Below are 14176 nucleotides of genomic sequence, written 5' to 3' on the forward strand. Positions count from 1 at the left end.
GAGGAAAATGGAACTAAATACACGTTCTGTTATTCCTGATCTTTCATTCAACACCCCCCCCCCAATTTACATGGGGCCTCCCTGGAGCTGATGTTTCTCCTTTGCTGTCACAAGTAGTCATTGACTGGAGCCCATCATTTCAAAATAGCGGCCTGCAATTCTCCCATTGTTGTGATTAATACAGGCTAATAATTATTAGCCACACTGAAAACTGCACAGGAAAGAGGTGCCCCTGCCAGGCTGCCCAGCTCTATGGAAGCCAGGAAAGTTCCCCGTCGTTCCACCAGGGGGGGTGATGTCCCTGAGAGACCAAGGAAGGCTTTCTACTCTCACCTTCTCCAGGAGGCCAGGACCTGGGGTTCCCTCCCCCGCGGGGGGCAGTAGCCTGGGCTGGGATTCACCCTACAGCCGTCAGGGACCTTGCAGAAGCAAGCAAAATGGGAATTCCACGAGAAAAACAAGAGGCTGGGGCTCCAGGCCAGTGGGGGAAGGAGAGAGAAGGTGAATGAATATACGATACCCAACCATCCCACGCTCTCAAGCCTTTGAAACATCAGGAAATATCGTCGGCTGAATGGATCGAAGGGGCTGGAGTCACCCGTGACTCAGAAAGATTCATAACACCAGAGCCCTGAACAGAAGAGTTTATCAAAGGCAGGCAGAGAGAGTAATCATCCCACTCGAGACAACTCAAAGGCAAAACCCTATTTCTCAGCTCTGTCCCTATATTGCACTCTCGCTGACTTTTTAGGCACTGGGATGTCTTCGCCACTACAAGGAGGCTTTCCTGTATCCTCTGCCCTTCCTTCATCCTTCAAGAACAGAGGTGGAGTGACGGTAGTGAGGCAGGGCTAGGAGAGGAGAGCATGGAGCCTCATTCTTGCTTCTTACAGATGGGGGGACTGGGACCAATGAGGGACGGTACTCGTGCAAGGCCAGGGAAGAACAGAAGCAGGCTCAAAACCCAGATCTCAAAACTCCCAAGAGAGTGAGACCCACTCTCTGCTTTTTGGTGCAAATCACAGTCTTTTCATTCACACTGTGATTCTGAATAAACAGAAGCCATTCCAGAAAACAAAAACAAGCAAAACCGGTGCTCTGACCCCAGAGGGGAAAAGGAGGAAAGTCAGAAGAGAAAGATGGATGCAGAGAACGGTTCTTGTCCTCTCCTTCCCGCGTCATACTCTACCTGGGACATCCGGCAAAAGTCTATTTCACAAACTGACACTGAGGGAAAAGCGTGGACCTTCTAGGAATTCAAAACTTAGAAGACAGAAAGCAAGGCTAAAGACTTTTATTCTGGTGCCTATTAACTGTTTCGTGACGTCGGTGATAATGCAGTGTCTCCTTCTGGCCAAGGGCTCGTGCCATTTCTGGATCATTTCTTTTCGGACCTTTTCAGTTCCCACGCTGCTCCAAATTTACAGCATGGAAGCAGGCACTGGGGTCTGCACCCGGATGGCTGGGTATTTGACTTACTAAAGCAATGTGTTTCTTTGTTTTTGCATGGGGCAATGGACTTGACCCTCTGCCAGACCTGGGTGAGGTCCCACCTACCCCCACTCCTGCAGGGCCCTGGACCAGCCCCCACAGGTCCGGCTTGAGGCCTTCCAAACTGCCCTCAGCGGCTGCGCTCCTCTACCTTTTGGCAAACCAGAGACAGGACCCTGGGGCTGGGTCTAACTTTTCAACCAGACCCTCCTCGTCCTTCCCACCACATACCAGCTCCAGTCCCTGGGAGGGCCTGGGCTCTGTGTTAGGTACTCTACCTGTCAGTCAGGAAAGAGAAGTCGAAGGCTGGGGGCAGACAGAGGGAGAGTGTAATGTTCTGTCCCAGAAGAGCTTGCAGTTCGAAGCAAGAAGAAATTCTTCTGCTATCGTTCTTGTCTTTCTTTCTCCCCTAATTAGGAGGAGATGTAAGTTCAATTCTGTTGGGGTTTGTAGAGCACAAATGCAATCAAGGCAAAGGCAGACACCAGTGTTTTGCTCACCCTGCTCCCTGTGGGTTCCCACAAAGACGGACTGGCGGGCTCTCTGGAAGGAGTGGGGGTCACACACATTGCACCCAATTATCCCATGATTTTGAGAGGCGGGCATGGCCACCTATGTGGCGGTGGTGCAGGGCAGAGGCGACAGGAGCTAGTAGAGAGGTGCCTGTGCTGGCAACTTCTTTCCTCCAGGCCAGCTCTCATTGTTAAACACACGCCCTGCAAAATGGGGAAGAATTGAGCTCATTAGTATGATTGTTTATAATAATCACGATAACAACTACAACATGCTCTCCTTTGTAAGAGAAGATGACACTCATGACCGTAAGTAGGGCTGAAGCTTTTCCTGACTCAGGATGAACCTGCAGGTGCCCTGCCCCACTCCGTTGCAGGGGCTCCCAGGGGGCAGTGGGGAGCTAAGAGGGATGAAACCCAGTGCCTCCCATTTCCTGGCATCTGAAGTACGGGGGGCTTCCCACGGTCTCATCACTTTTGCCTCCTCAGAAGACAACAAGACTGGAGAAAATGGATGTTAGATCAACCTTGGTTCCATTTCTGACCACATCACGCGCTACCTGGGTGGCCTTAGGACCAATGACTTGACTCTCTGGCCATCAGTTTCTGCATCTGTAAAATGGGGTGATGGTACTCACCCCGCAAGCTGAGATTGGCGAGGATTATGTATCATACGGGTCTTCTGCTGACCACTGTGGCTGAGATGGGGTCATTCTCTGTGGATAATTTAAGAAACTGAAGGTATCATTTTGCCTCAAGAAAGAAACCTGGACAAAATGATCGCTTCCTATTGGTTCTGAAAGTTTCTGATCTCAAAGGAAGGAACTGTGCTGCCTCCATCCAGTCTTACCCCCACGGCCCTGGGTGTGCCCGCCGTCAGACAGAATCCTCACAAAGCTTGGAAACCCAGTTCCAGCTGAAGCTTGGAGAGCAAGTGTCCCCCGAATCAACCTGGGCCATCGGAGCCAGGGAGCTCAATGTGGGGCTTCCTGACAAGTGAGGGCTACTGAGCGGGGAGGACCTCGAAAGTACATCTTCATGATATACCTCAGGCGGGGAGGGTCCGTGCCATTCTCAGTCCTAGACAATTAAGGGAGGGTTCACTGAGGCACTTTGGACACTCTGCCTGCCTGGCAGGTGTGGGAGGACGTGGGCTGCCTGCTCCAATGTGCATGTGCTTTATGATTCCGTAGGAGAAGGTCAGAGGCAGGATCTCTCTTGCTCTGTAGCACTTTCCAGTGGAGGCATGGTAGGGAAAGAGACCCAGAGTAACAGGGAGACAACGCAGCCACCTCATAAGCAGAAGTGTATTTCCTTCTCTTTCTGTAAGATTTATTTATTTATTTGAGAATGAGAGAGCACAAGCGGGGGCAGGGGGAGAGGGAGAATCCCAAGCCGACTCCACCCTGAGCACCCAACCCGACACGGGGCTCGATCTCACAACCCTGAGATCATAACCTGAGCCAACACCAGGAGCCGGGTGCTTAACTGACTGAGCCACAGGCACCCCAATAAGCAGGAGGATATTTCTAAGCCCAGCTACTTTCCCTGGAAAACCCAGCAAGAGAATGGACTGTAGTTAACCGCAGCGGAGAAGTAAGTTTGGCTCTGGAAGGAGCTTCTAGATTTTAAGGCAACCTCCCCATATGCTTGCATAATTCTCTCCGAGTCACAGCCAGTATCTTATTTGATTCTTGTGAAGCAGAATATGCAAAGCAAGGGATATCATTTCCACTTCAGAGATGGGGAAACTGAGTCACAGAGCAGCTTAGCCTGAGATTACAGGACCAAATAAATAGTGCCTCTTTTTTTTTTTTTGGAATCTCTTAGAAAAAAATAAGGAAGGAGGGCCCTTTCACAGACTCACAATGTAGGCACAGAGCAGCAGCCAAAAATCGCAAGCAGAGAACTTCAAGCAGCCCTCACCTTCCACACCCGCAGCCCAGCAGTCCAGACTCCTGGCTTGACCCCTTACTTTGCACATTCGGATTCCTGTGGATTGTTCCAGGGCATTGTTCAGGTAGGTTTAGGCTGCAGTTGGTTGGGTCTCACAGAGAATAATGTCCTCCCAGAGGCGCATACTAGATGGATGGGGGAGGGAAGGGGGCTTCGGGAAAGAGGGCAAGGTATACGGGATGTAAGCTCCGCTTGTGGGAGGTTTAGCGAGAAAGGAGTGAAATCCTGCCTTGTTTGATCTGGAGCCTTAACAGGCTCGCTGCTGTTTAAAGTACACAGGAAAGCGGGATTTGTGAAGGGATGAGAGGGGATGCAAGAGAGGGGTGACATCTTTATGAATGGTACTGAGAATCCCGGAGCAGGGGTCCCACGGCTGTGTCCTGGGCGCATGTCCCCACGGCCTGGCATGAGGTTCACCAGTCTGGCATCCCAGCAGCCTCTCCTCCATGCATGGGACTTGGCCCACGTACTCCTGTTTGGCCCGTCAGACCCATCCCTCTGCTCCTAACAATTCGGGGTTAGAGGAGCCTGTGACCAGGGTCCACTGGGTGAAGGTGAAGTACAGCATGGGAGACAGAGGGGCCCACCCACGAGGGGAACGTGTCCCTGCCTTGAAGGCTCGGGGTGAGGGCGACTGGAAGATGACACGCATTTGGAGTAGAGACTGCTTGAGTTGACGGCAGCTTTGGGAGCTAAATGCAAGCCTGGTTATAGGCCATGCACTCCCCCAAATGTCCCCTGTTGACACTGGCAAGCAGGAGGCCCTGACCTCTGTCCCCGCCTGTCAGGTCACGCTGCCTCCCAGACCCAGCCCCCATCCCACTCCAGGCACCTTAAATATATGCACACACACACTCACAGGCAGCGTTCCCATGCAAAATGTGGATGGCTTGCCACCTACCCTCCCACCCCCCACCACCTCTGAAAGGGAGCAGACTTAATGCTGAAAGCCTGCCAAAGTATGGCCGGCTTCCAGCACCAAAAATACCTCCCGGGATCCGAGGGGCTACTGCGCTGGCGTCTATTTGAGGGGTTGGAGCTGCTGCAGTGGCAGAGAAAGGACTCCCTCTGGGGATCAGCTGGTTGCCCTTTTGGGCCTCGTCTCCCCAAAGTCTGAGGCTTGCTGAGAAGCCCTGCTCAACCACACTTGCTCTCTGCAGGAGAAATACTTACTCATTTCTCCCAGAAAAACCCCAGCCCCGTTTCTAGAATGCTATTGCCCCATCCTCTTCCACTTGTCTGATCTTTTTCCCCAAGTCACCCATCCAATGACGAGCAAAGAACAGGCAGTGGCGGGTGGGGCGTGGGATAACCGGGTGCAGGAGCCACAGATGACTTTGCAGGGGTGAGGCTTCAGGAGCACCACCACTGGCCAAGGTGGGCAGGTTGGGGTGAAGGAGAACCCTGCTGAACTTAGTAGGATTTTCCAAAGATGGGAATTTGGCATAAGACAAAGAGATGCCCGTCCATCCAGCCATCCAGTCATCCAGCCATCTATTCATTCATTTGATAAGTATTTATTAAATACCCACTACTTGTCCAGAACTGGGCTGGGCTGGGACCGTCTGTCCTTGTGGAAATGAGGATGAATTTCAAGGCATTGGCAGAGTCTCCGTGAGTCCCCAGGGGTGATGGGTTTGACACCAGCTGGACGGGATGAGGAAGAAGACATCAAAGGCCAGAGAGGCACCAGGAAACTTGAGTTCCACGAAGACATAGACAGGTCCAAGGGTATGGAGCCTATTAACACAATTATTAGCATGATTTCTTTAAAAAGTAGGTGAAGAGATAATGAGGTATACAATTCCATTAAAAAAGAAATTTCACAAACTTATCGTCAATAAATAATATTTGTGGAATGAATGAATGAATACCCAGTGATTGAAGGGAAGCACTTAGCAGAGCACCTTGAAAGACCCAAAGCTTGTGTATATTGTCATTATTTCACAGGATGTTACATTTAAATACAAACCATGAACTTGAGTTGTTCTTTTTTTATTCCCAAGATATATCGTTATAATTATGTACTTAACTAATAAGATCCATATTTATTCTAGCCTATTGGGACTAAAAATATGAACAAATCTTCCCATGTTAATGATGCTATTAATTCTTCCAGTGGTTTTACATAGATCTATTTTAACTCCATCAACTATGTGAAGATTGGAGGTAGAAATTCCCATCTCATAGATGGACATACTGAGGTCCAGAAATGTTAAGCATGCTTCAGCCATGGTATGGCTCAGTGGACTGAATTAGTGTTCTCCTGGTGGTTATGCTGACACCCAAAACCTCACAGGACTCAGATCTTAGACCGTGTTCAGTGACAATGTGGAAACTTGGTGATATTGTGTTATGCTGCCTACAATGTGTTCTTCCACGTGTCTTCTCTCTCCCTTGCTCTCTCTTTCCCTCCTTTCATTTGGAAAGCATGAGGAGGCTACGGAGATGGACAGGATGGGTGGAGGAGTCTGTTTCATTGTATCCTGTCTTGCTCCTCATTCTAGGATTTATTTCTGGACCACAGGTGGGGGAGGTGTTATGAGACAATTATTTAAATTGTATTATAATCTTCCCAAGATGTGATTAAATTGAGGCATGGGGAAGAGATGTGACCCCCTTCCAGGGTCCCACAGAATTTGATGTAGAACCAGAAAGTCCTAATATTCAGCCTCAAGCTTTATCAGTTGAATATTTTCAACCCTAGCACTGGCTGTCTTGGGTGTAGTTGGCCAGACTGATGTTCCATGTATCGACCAAACAGGAGAAATGTTGTTCTAAAATCTTCTAGCATCTTCTTCAAATCATATTCTTTAATAAATTGTGGTTTATATGCAGGCTACTCAGATAAGAGGGTAGACAAGACTGTCTGGATGGGGAGACAAGACCTACTTATAAAGAGAAATAAATAATAATATGGGGTAACTTATGAGAATTGCCTGGAGGGGTGCCAACAATAAATGCTAAAGTATTTCAAAAGAAAAAGCAGGTATGGATCAGGGAAAACAGCTTAGATAGATTCTATGTGGCTCCACAGGACACCACCAGGAATAACCAGTGAAAGTCACAGGGAGACAAATTTCAGCTAATTACAATGATGAAAGAACTTCTGAGGAATTAGTTCATTTCTGTAGATGAAGGAAAGCCTAGATTTTCCTACACACATATTGTACACTGTGTTGAATGGACGATTGTAGAAGACCACCGGTGAGTCTAAATTTCCAACTACCACAACCCCTTTTCTTAAGCTCCTGCTCAGAGAATTTCATGGACTCCCTCCAGGACTCCCCGGAGTGATTTTTTATATTTTTTCCTGTTTATACCACTGAGGACCGTGGCCACCAGAGGGCAGTAGATGGAGCTTATCCGAATACTTGAACATGTTGAGTAAACTCGCCTGTGCTTTAATCGCGAGCAGGGACTACGCAGATCCTGCGAACTCACTGGGGTCTAGCTTGCAGGCCTCTTTCGGAAAGCCGCGTCCAGGCACTGCGGACATGCTGAGACTCTACCGCACGGAATCAATGGTCGTAAAAGCAACCGAGGCATTGCCATCCGGAATCCAGAAACCTCTCACCTTAGGTTATTAAAATAAGTTATTTTACCTCCACCTCTGATTGCCCTGCCAGCCCAGATCCCTGGGCCTGAATATGGAAAGCGCCCCTCGGGTCCCCCCACGCTTGCCAGGTGCCCAGGATCCCTAATAGAGCTGGAAGCTTGAGCTTCAGAGCAAAGCTCACCTTTGCATTAGACAAATAATAATAACAACTTCAAACCTCATTTGACAGCTTGTTGGCTTTTTGAAATTCACGAGCAGAGGAAATTTGCTCCCACCGATTCTGAGGCCCCGTTCTCGACCGCATCTGCCAAAGTCCGTTCCTTCCCACTCACCCCTCACTCAAATTAAAGATGAAGATGGAGGTGTGCAGGATGGGCGCGCTGACAGGTGATGCTAAGGAAGGGGTGGGGGAGGTGAGGGGAGCACATCCCCACTGCCCTTACCCACTCTGCAGGCGTCCTGAGCTCTACGCACAGGGGGCTACGCCAGCTGAGCTCACAAGGCCTCCACCCGAATCCCCAGGCCCTGGCAGATTGTCGTTGCCCCCTCGGCCACTTAAGGTGGCCGGTGGGTCCGGGCTGAGCTGGGCTCAGGGCGGGCAGCCCGGAGGCCTCCCGATGCCAAACCTGATTCTCCTTTGTTGACAGCTCGCGGAGGAGGCAGTCCGGGCGGGCGGGGGCGGGGGCAGGGGGCTGGTGCGCGCCGCGGTGCCAGCGGCGGGCGCGGCCCCGGCCGGGCGGCCGCGGCCGGCAGGGAGGGGGTTAACGCGCGCGGCCTCTATGATAATGAGCTGCATGGTAATATAGGGAGGCCGGCGCTGAGGACTCAGCCGCCGCCGCCGCCGCCGCCGCCGCCGCCGCCACCGCGGGAGCCGGAGCTGCCGGGCGCAGCGGCGTCCGCGCCAGACTGGAGCGGGAGGGTGGCCGAGCGCAGTTGCTGGGAATTTGTCAGCCCGGAGGGCGAGCGATCGGGAGACAGACCCCGCGAGCTGGGGAGCGGTGGGGAGTCGGGCGCAGGAGCGAGCCGAGCCAGCCCCGAAATAGATCTAGAAAGCCAGGTTCCCGGAGGAAATGGGACTGTGACCGAACCGGGGAGCTAGAAGGGAAGGAAGCGCCGGGCTTGCTGATGTCAGAGGAGCCCGGAAAGTCGCGCTGGAAAAATCCTAAGACAGCCGGGGCTCTGCTGCTTCCCCAGGAGAGACACCGCCAGCCACCCCCACACGCCCCCTCGGCGCCTCCGGGTTCCCCCCGCGAGCCGGCGACAGCGCGCGGCGGGGCTGCTGCGGGGCGACGGGGGACTGAGGGGCGCGCGGACCGGAGACCGAGGGGCCACTTCAGGAATACAGATAAGTGGCTGGCGGCTGGACGTGGATTTTAATGAATTTGGACTCCATGTGGATTTGGTCGTCCCTGTGATTGCGAGCTGCGGGCAGCGAGAGGGGCAGCGCGCCGCCCTCGGCAGCCGGCGGCCGAGGCGGACCATCCGGGAGCGGAAAGACAGACCGACGTCGCCGAGCTGGGTAAGCTGCGCCTGGGGCCGGGCGCTCCGAGTAGCCGGCGCCCTCCGCCCTGTCCCCGAGCGCGCGCCCCTGCCGCGGCCGTTGCTACCGCGCCTGCCTGGTTGGGGTCCGGCCCCGGGCCCGGGGGCTCGGCTGCGGCGCGCGACTCCCCGCGCGGGCTCGGCCACTTTCGCGGGCCGGAACGCGGCGTGCGCGCGGGTGCGGGCGGACTCAGAGCCGCCGCCTCCCGCCCGGGGGTTCCCGGCCGGCCACCGGCTCCTGGCGGGGAGGGCGCTCCGCGGCGCGTCCCCACCGCGCACCTGCTGGCACTCTGCGGCTTTGGGGAGCACGGAGGCGGCGGGGCTGTCCCGAGAGCTGGCGCCCAAAGAGGGCCTCGCCTGCACGAGTCAGGGAGCCGGAGGCCACTGTGGCCAGCGCTTGATTCGGAGGCGTTCACTCTGGTGCCACAGTCCCTGGCGGCCGCTGCTTGTTCCTTCGGATCAGGGGACTTGGGAATGGAAGAGGAATGCATCATCCGCGCGGGGTCCCTGAGGCTCAGGGAGCGATTCCAAGGCACTGAGTAGGGATAAGTGCTCCATGACCCTCTCTGTGCTCCCTCGTGGTCGAGCACCCATTAGCACCGTTCTTTGGTTAGAGCAGCACGAGAGCGTTGGGGGCTGAAGTAGGAGGTTGCCCAGGGTCCTAAAAGCTCCTAATAAACCATTTGAAAATATTTCCCTCCATGTGTTCCTTCTTTCCCCATCCCGCAAGTGATGGAGGGATCTTAGAACATTCTAGCTCTTTTAATCCATCCCACAGGTAGTCTCTGTAAATATTAATCCTGGTCTAGATGAGCAGAGAGAGTCACCAGAAATTGACATTCCAGGTCCGTGACAAATTTCCACCTGTTTGGCATGACCCTTGCCCTAGGAGGAGCTGCCTGCTTAGACTCAATTCTGAGTGATTATAGGGGGTGAGGTGGATAAAGGGCTTGGGAGTTCTAGGTCCCTTAAGAGTCTAGGAATGAGAGCCCCATGAACCCGGCAGTGGAATCTGATCAGGTCTCCCATAGGAAAGGAAGAGCCTAGGGTGACAGTCACATACCAATAGTGTCTATGAAAGGGACATAGGGACAGGACCAGTTTGAGAGAGGGGGGCTGCCAGCTGTAGCTTGTGGCAGTGGTTTAGGGCTCTAGCAGCTCAGAGGAACCCACAAAAATGTGGGGATCCATTCATTCTCTTCCTGCTATTCACAAGGACAGTGGACAAGGCTTGTGAGCTTCCAACTAAGATGGGTATCTGGGCCAGGCTGGATGTTTTAAGAGTAGGAGTCAAGTTCAGCCGCGCCCTCCCCAACACAGAAACAGGCTCCTGTCTTGTTGGGCTTCTTTCCCAGACCTTGAAACTTCATTCTTCCCTCTGGGCAGGCTCTGGGTTCTGGGGCCTTCAACAGAGTGACAGAGCCCTGGAAGAGATAGCTCTGGCTGGAGGAGTTCAGCTATTCCTAAATGAAATGCACAACTTTTGTGCAATCACCCCAGAAAGCTCCTGGAGTTGCTAGCTGCCCTCTCCCTTCTGACCTCCCAGCAAGAGAGGAGAATTCATTAACTTCACCCTCTCCTCACACAGCACCATTTGAACTAATTACCTGTGATCTCTCCTCCTTGGCCCAGCGGGTAGAAATGGGGGGGGGGGGCGTGTGGAATGAGGGGAGAGGGTAGGGAACCAAGGAAACTGAGACCAATCTGTCAAGATACCCTAGCAAGGTGGTTTTTCTTTTCCTTCTTCCACCTGGCATTTCCCCCTTTCTCGCCGACCCTTCCTCATCCCAGAACTTGCCCTCCTGCGTCACCTGGAAGAGCCTTTCCCTCTCAGGGACTCTCTGATAAAGGGAGGGCAATGCAGGCTGCCCTCTCTTGCTCCCTCACTGTCCTCAGCAAATTGCATTAGAATGGGGCAAAGTGGTTTGCAAAGCAGTTAAATGGAAATGACATTTGGAACGATGTGCAGTGGGGATACGGGGGTAAAGTAAAAGTACCAGAGGTTCTCCTCTGTCCAGGGGTCATGAGTCTGGCAGGAGAATCCCCTCCTGGCCCTTCTCTTTAGCAGGACAGGAGGATCGGGATGCCCTACAGTTTGGAGCAGGGCAGAGGGGCTGGTTGGCCTTCCAATCCAAGTCCACATGATCAAACCATGTCCATCCACCCCCCAAAGAAACCATACCCTTACAAGGTTGGTGACTCACCTTTCAGAGCTGGCCTGAGTACCTATCCCTTTCCCTAAGAGCTGGGGAGCATCCTCCCTCCCCCCACATGCTTGCCCATCAGAAGCTGCAGGTGTAGTAAATGTATGAAAAGAGTTCCCCATCAGGTATACTGGAGTCTATCCTTAAAAGGTGGTGGAAAAGAAAACCCTCAAAGAACAGCTCCTTCTCCACTAGGCCCCTTTCCCATTTGTGAATACTTCTGATGATTCCGTTAATCTCTATTTCACGGGTGTGATACCAGAAGGTACTGGAGCAGGAGGGGAACCAGGGCCACAGTTAAATATACAAGGCGCCAGCTGGCAGCAGCGGAAGCTGCACACCCCCCCCCCCCCCCCCCCGTTCAGGTACTATGGAATATTTACGTGGCTGGAGCTGTCACTGTTTGGGGGTTTATAGTCTCTAAGCCGCCGCCTCTTCTACAGCTGCCTCCCCAAGATACGACGTTTGTTGGGGGGGGCGGTTCCTGTTCCCAGCAGCAAAGTACCCCCCCACCCCCCAGCTGTCTCTCCGCATTGCCACACAGCTGTCTCCACACACACACACACACACACACACACACACACACACACAGACTGGGGCCCGATATACTTCTGTCCATCATGGCAAATGGAGAGGTAAGGCGTTCCAAGCCAAGCCAAAGCCCCTACCCCCACCCCAGCCCCCATCCCAATCGTAAAGAGCCCAGAGCATTGTGTTACAGTCTGTTAACTACAAATAATTCAGAACTGTCCGCAGGGAAACTGGTGGAAACAGGCTTGGGGGTGCTGTCACCTTACCGCCATCACCACCGCCCTCACCCAGGGGCAGTCTGTTATCAATTCATTATATGTGAACATTCTCTTTCTCCCCTTCACATATGCTCAGCTCCAACAATGATGAATGGAACTGATTCCCTTATGGGAAACAGTTTTTTCACTTAGTTACAAAGATTTCATGCCTGATTAGAGTAAATGAAGGCTGGGAGTGCGTCCACTTCTTTTTTGGTCATTTCTAAAGGTGAGCCCTGCGGAGACAGAGAAAGGCAGTTCTTCCTGGGGTCAAACGGCTGGTCCCAAGGCGCCCTGGGAGGGATGGATGGTAAGAACGGGACACCCTTTTTCCCCTCGGCTTAACCCTCCGGCTCTCCGGGCCCCCATTCCCTGGCACTGGGGCATATGGAACCTCTTTATCTAGCTCCACACTGTTCCATCTGGAATTCGAGGGCAGAAATAGAGGCGAGAAAGTTCTTTGTTGGGGACGAGGGTCCCTACCGGGCAAGAGTGTAAAGGAAGAGGAGGAGGGGAGGGTGAGAGCTGAACCGAGAGGGCTTAGGCCTGAGCAGTGCAGAAGTTCCCTGCTCCTGCAGTTGGTTAACCATTAACCCCCTGCCCTGCCTTGGCCAGATCTCCCGCTTAGGGGGGAAAGGATCTGTCTCAGAAACCCAGAAGCCCAGCAGGTGTTCCCTGCGGGTTCCCCCCCCCCCAAACCACCCCCACCCCCGAGGGCTCAGCAAAACACTTCTTCTGTCTCTCCTCCTTGCTCCAGCCAGAGGCTCAGTCCTGGCCCCCACACACCCTCCCCACTCTTCCCTGGCAGAGGCACCCCCTTTCCCCCAGCCCCCGCCAGCTGTCCCTTCACCCAGGCATTGCCTGCTGTTTCATGCCAGCATGCCTCTCAGTGACCAGGAAGCAGGGGGGCTGGTGGGGAGAATTGATTGACGGAAGCAGGCTGGTTCCACTCAAGACCCCAAGCTCAGGTTCAACAATGTTTCAAATATATGTATCAACCCAGATGGCCCAGGTTTGCTTGGGGCACAGAGGAGGGGAGAGTTCCTGTCCAAGTTCCCTTCTCCAGAACTGTGGATTGTCCTAGTGCTTCTGTGATCTGGCTGGCAAGTCCCCATATAGGCTCTCTGAGAGTGGGTCCTTTGATCCCAGGTCATGTCAGAGCATTTCCAGTTCATCAGACCTGGTGTCTGGAACTTCAGAAGTTTAAAAAAAAAAAAGGGCCAGCAGATGAACCAAGCAGGCAGACCAACAAGGTGCAGGAGCAAAGGCACACATGGGAAAGCCCAAGTCCAGATGGAGAAACAGTCACAGACACACAGAGAAGCAGGGTGACGGCAAAGGAAGATAAGGACGGAGAGACCGACAGTGTAAACGGGGCACAAAGAGCTGAGAGCAAACACCGAAAGCAAGTGGGAAAGAACAGTGTAGGCAGAAGGGAGCTCTGCTCAGTCTTCCCAGGCAAGACGAGGCTCCATCTGGGTTGCAGTGGGAAGTTGAAGTAGCAGGTTATCTCCACTAGAGGGGGCTCTTGAAAACCAGGCTTGGTCCTAAACAGGGGTTTTTGTGCCTTTTTTTTTTTTTTTTTTTTTTTTTTTTTTAGAAGAAAGAAATAGATATATTAGGAACTCCCAGCTGTCACTACCCAGAGACTACAACTGGCAGGGTCCTATTGCCAGTGGGACCTCCGGGCCGCCGTCTGGGAAAGGCGTCGGCAGCATTAAGTGGGGGTGCCCCAGCCGGCCCCAACAGGGTGCATCTGGGGGTGGGCCCTGGGGAAGGGGCTGCCCTCTGGAGTTAGCAGGCAGTGCAGCCTGCTGGCCTGCCCGCCAAGAGGCTCTTGCCTTTCTTTATCAGCAGTGGAAGTTCTTGGCCCAAGCCCAAGGTGCCTTCATATGCCTCCCCCTCCCACTCCCTTCCAGCTCCCTAAATGTGAATCTTTAAGATCTTCCCAGGTGGTGGCAAAACTGCTCCTGAGGTGACTCTTTTAGAAACAGTTTTCAGGAACCGAACACATGTCAATGTTGCCTCGCTGATTTCATCTTCATCTTCATATTCTCTGTGGGAGCCTTTCTCTGAATCATAATTCCCCCCTTTCGTTTCAGCAGAGGACAGTTTGGAGAGGGAACA

The 14176-nt window shown here is 53.1% G+C and overlaps 1 protein-coding gene and 1 long non-coding RNA gene across 3 annotated transcripts in view; one reads left to right on the forward strand and one right to left on the reverse strand.

Annotated features, from left to right (window-relative positions):
• Positions 1 to 1204: 1204 nt before the first annotated feature.
• LOC125085673 (uncharacterized) lies at positions 1205 to 8284 on the reverse strand. Of its 2 annotated transcripts, XR_007122986.1 has the most exons (5): positions 7736 to 8284; positions 7404 to 7536; positions 5492 to 5699; positions 1992 to 2207; positions 1205 to 1900 (listed from the first exon to the last, which is right to left on the reverse strand). It is a non-coding gene; the product is annotated as an uncharacterized LOC125085673 (long non-coding RNA). The 2 variants fall into 2 exon arrangements; XR_007122985.1 differs by having other exon boundaries at positions 7404 to 8284.
• Positions 8285 to 8392: 108 nt separating this feature from the next.
• PLXNA2 (plexin A2) overlaps positions 8393 to 14176 on the forward strand; it is a 212532-nt gene continuing 206748 nt past the window's right edge. The window contains exon 1 of the mRNA XM_047704244.1: positions 8393 to 9037. The gene's annotated coding sequence lies outside the window, so the exon portion shown is untranslated. The remainder of the gene's footprint in view (positions 9038 to 14176) is intronic.

This window comes from Lutra lutra, chromosome 15, assembly GCF_902655055.1.
Source record: "Lutra lutra chromosome 15, mLutLut1.2, whole genome shotgun sequence".
NCBI classification, from domain to species: domain Eukaryota; kingdom Metazoa; phylum Chordata; class Mammalia; order Carnivora; family Mustelidae; genus Lutra; species Lutra lutra.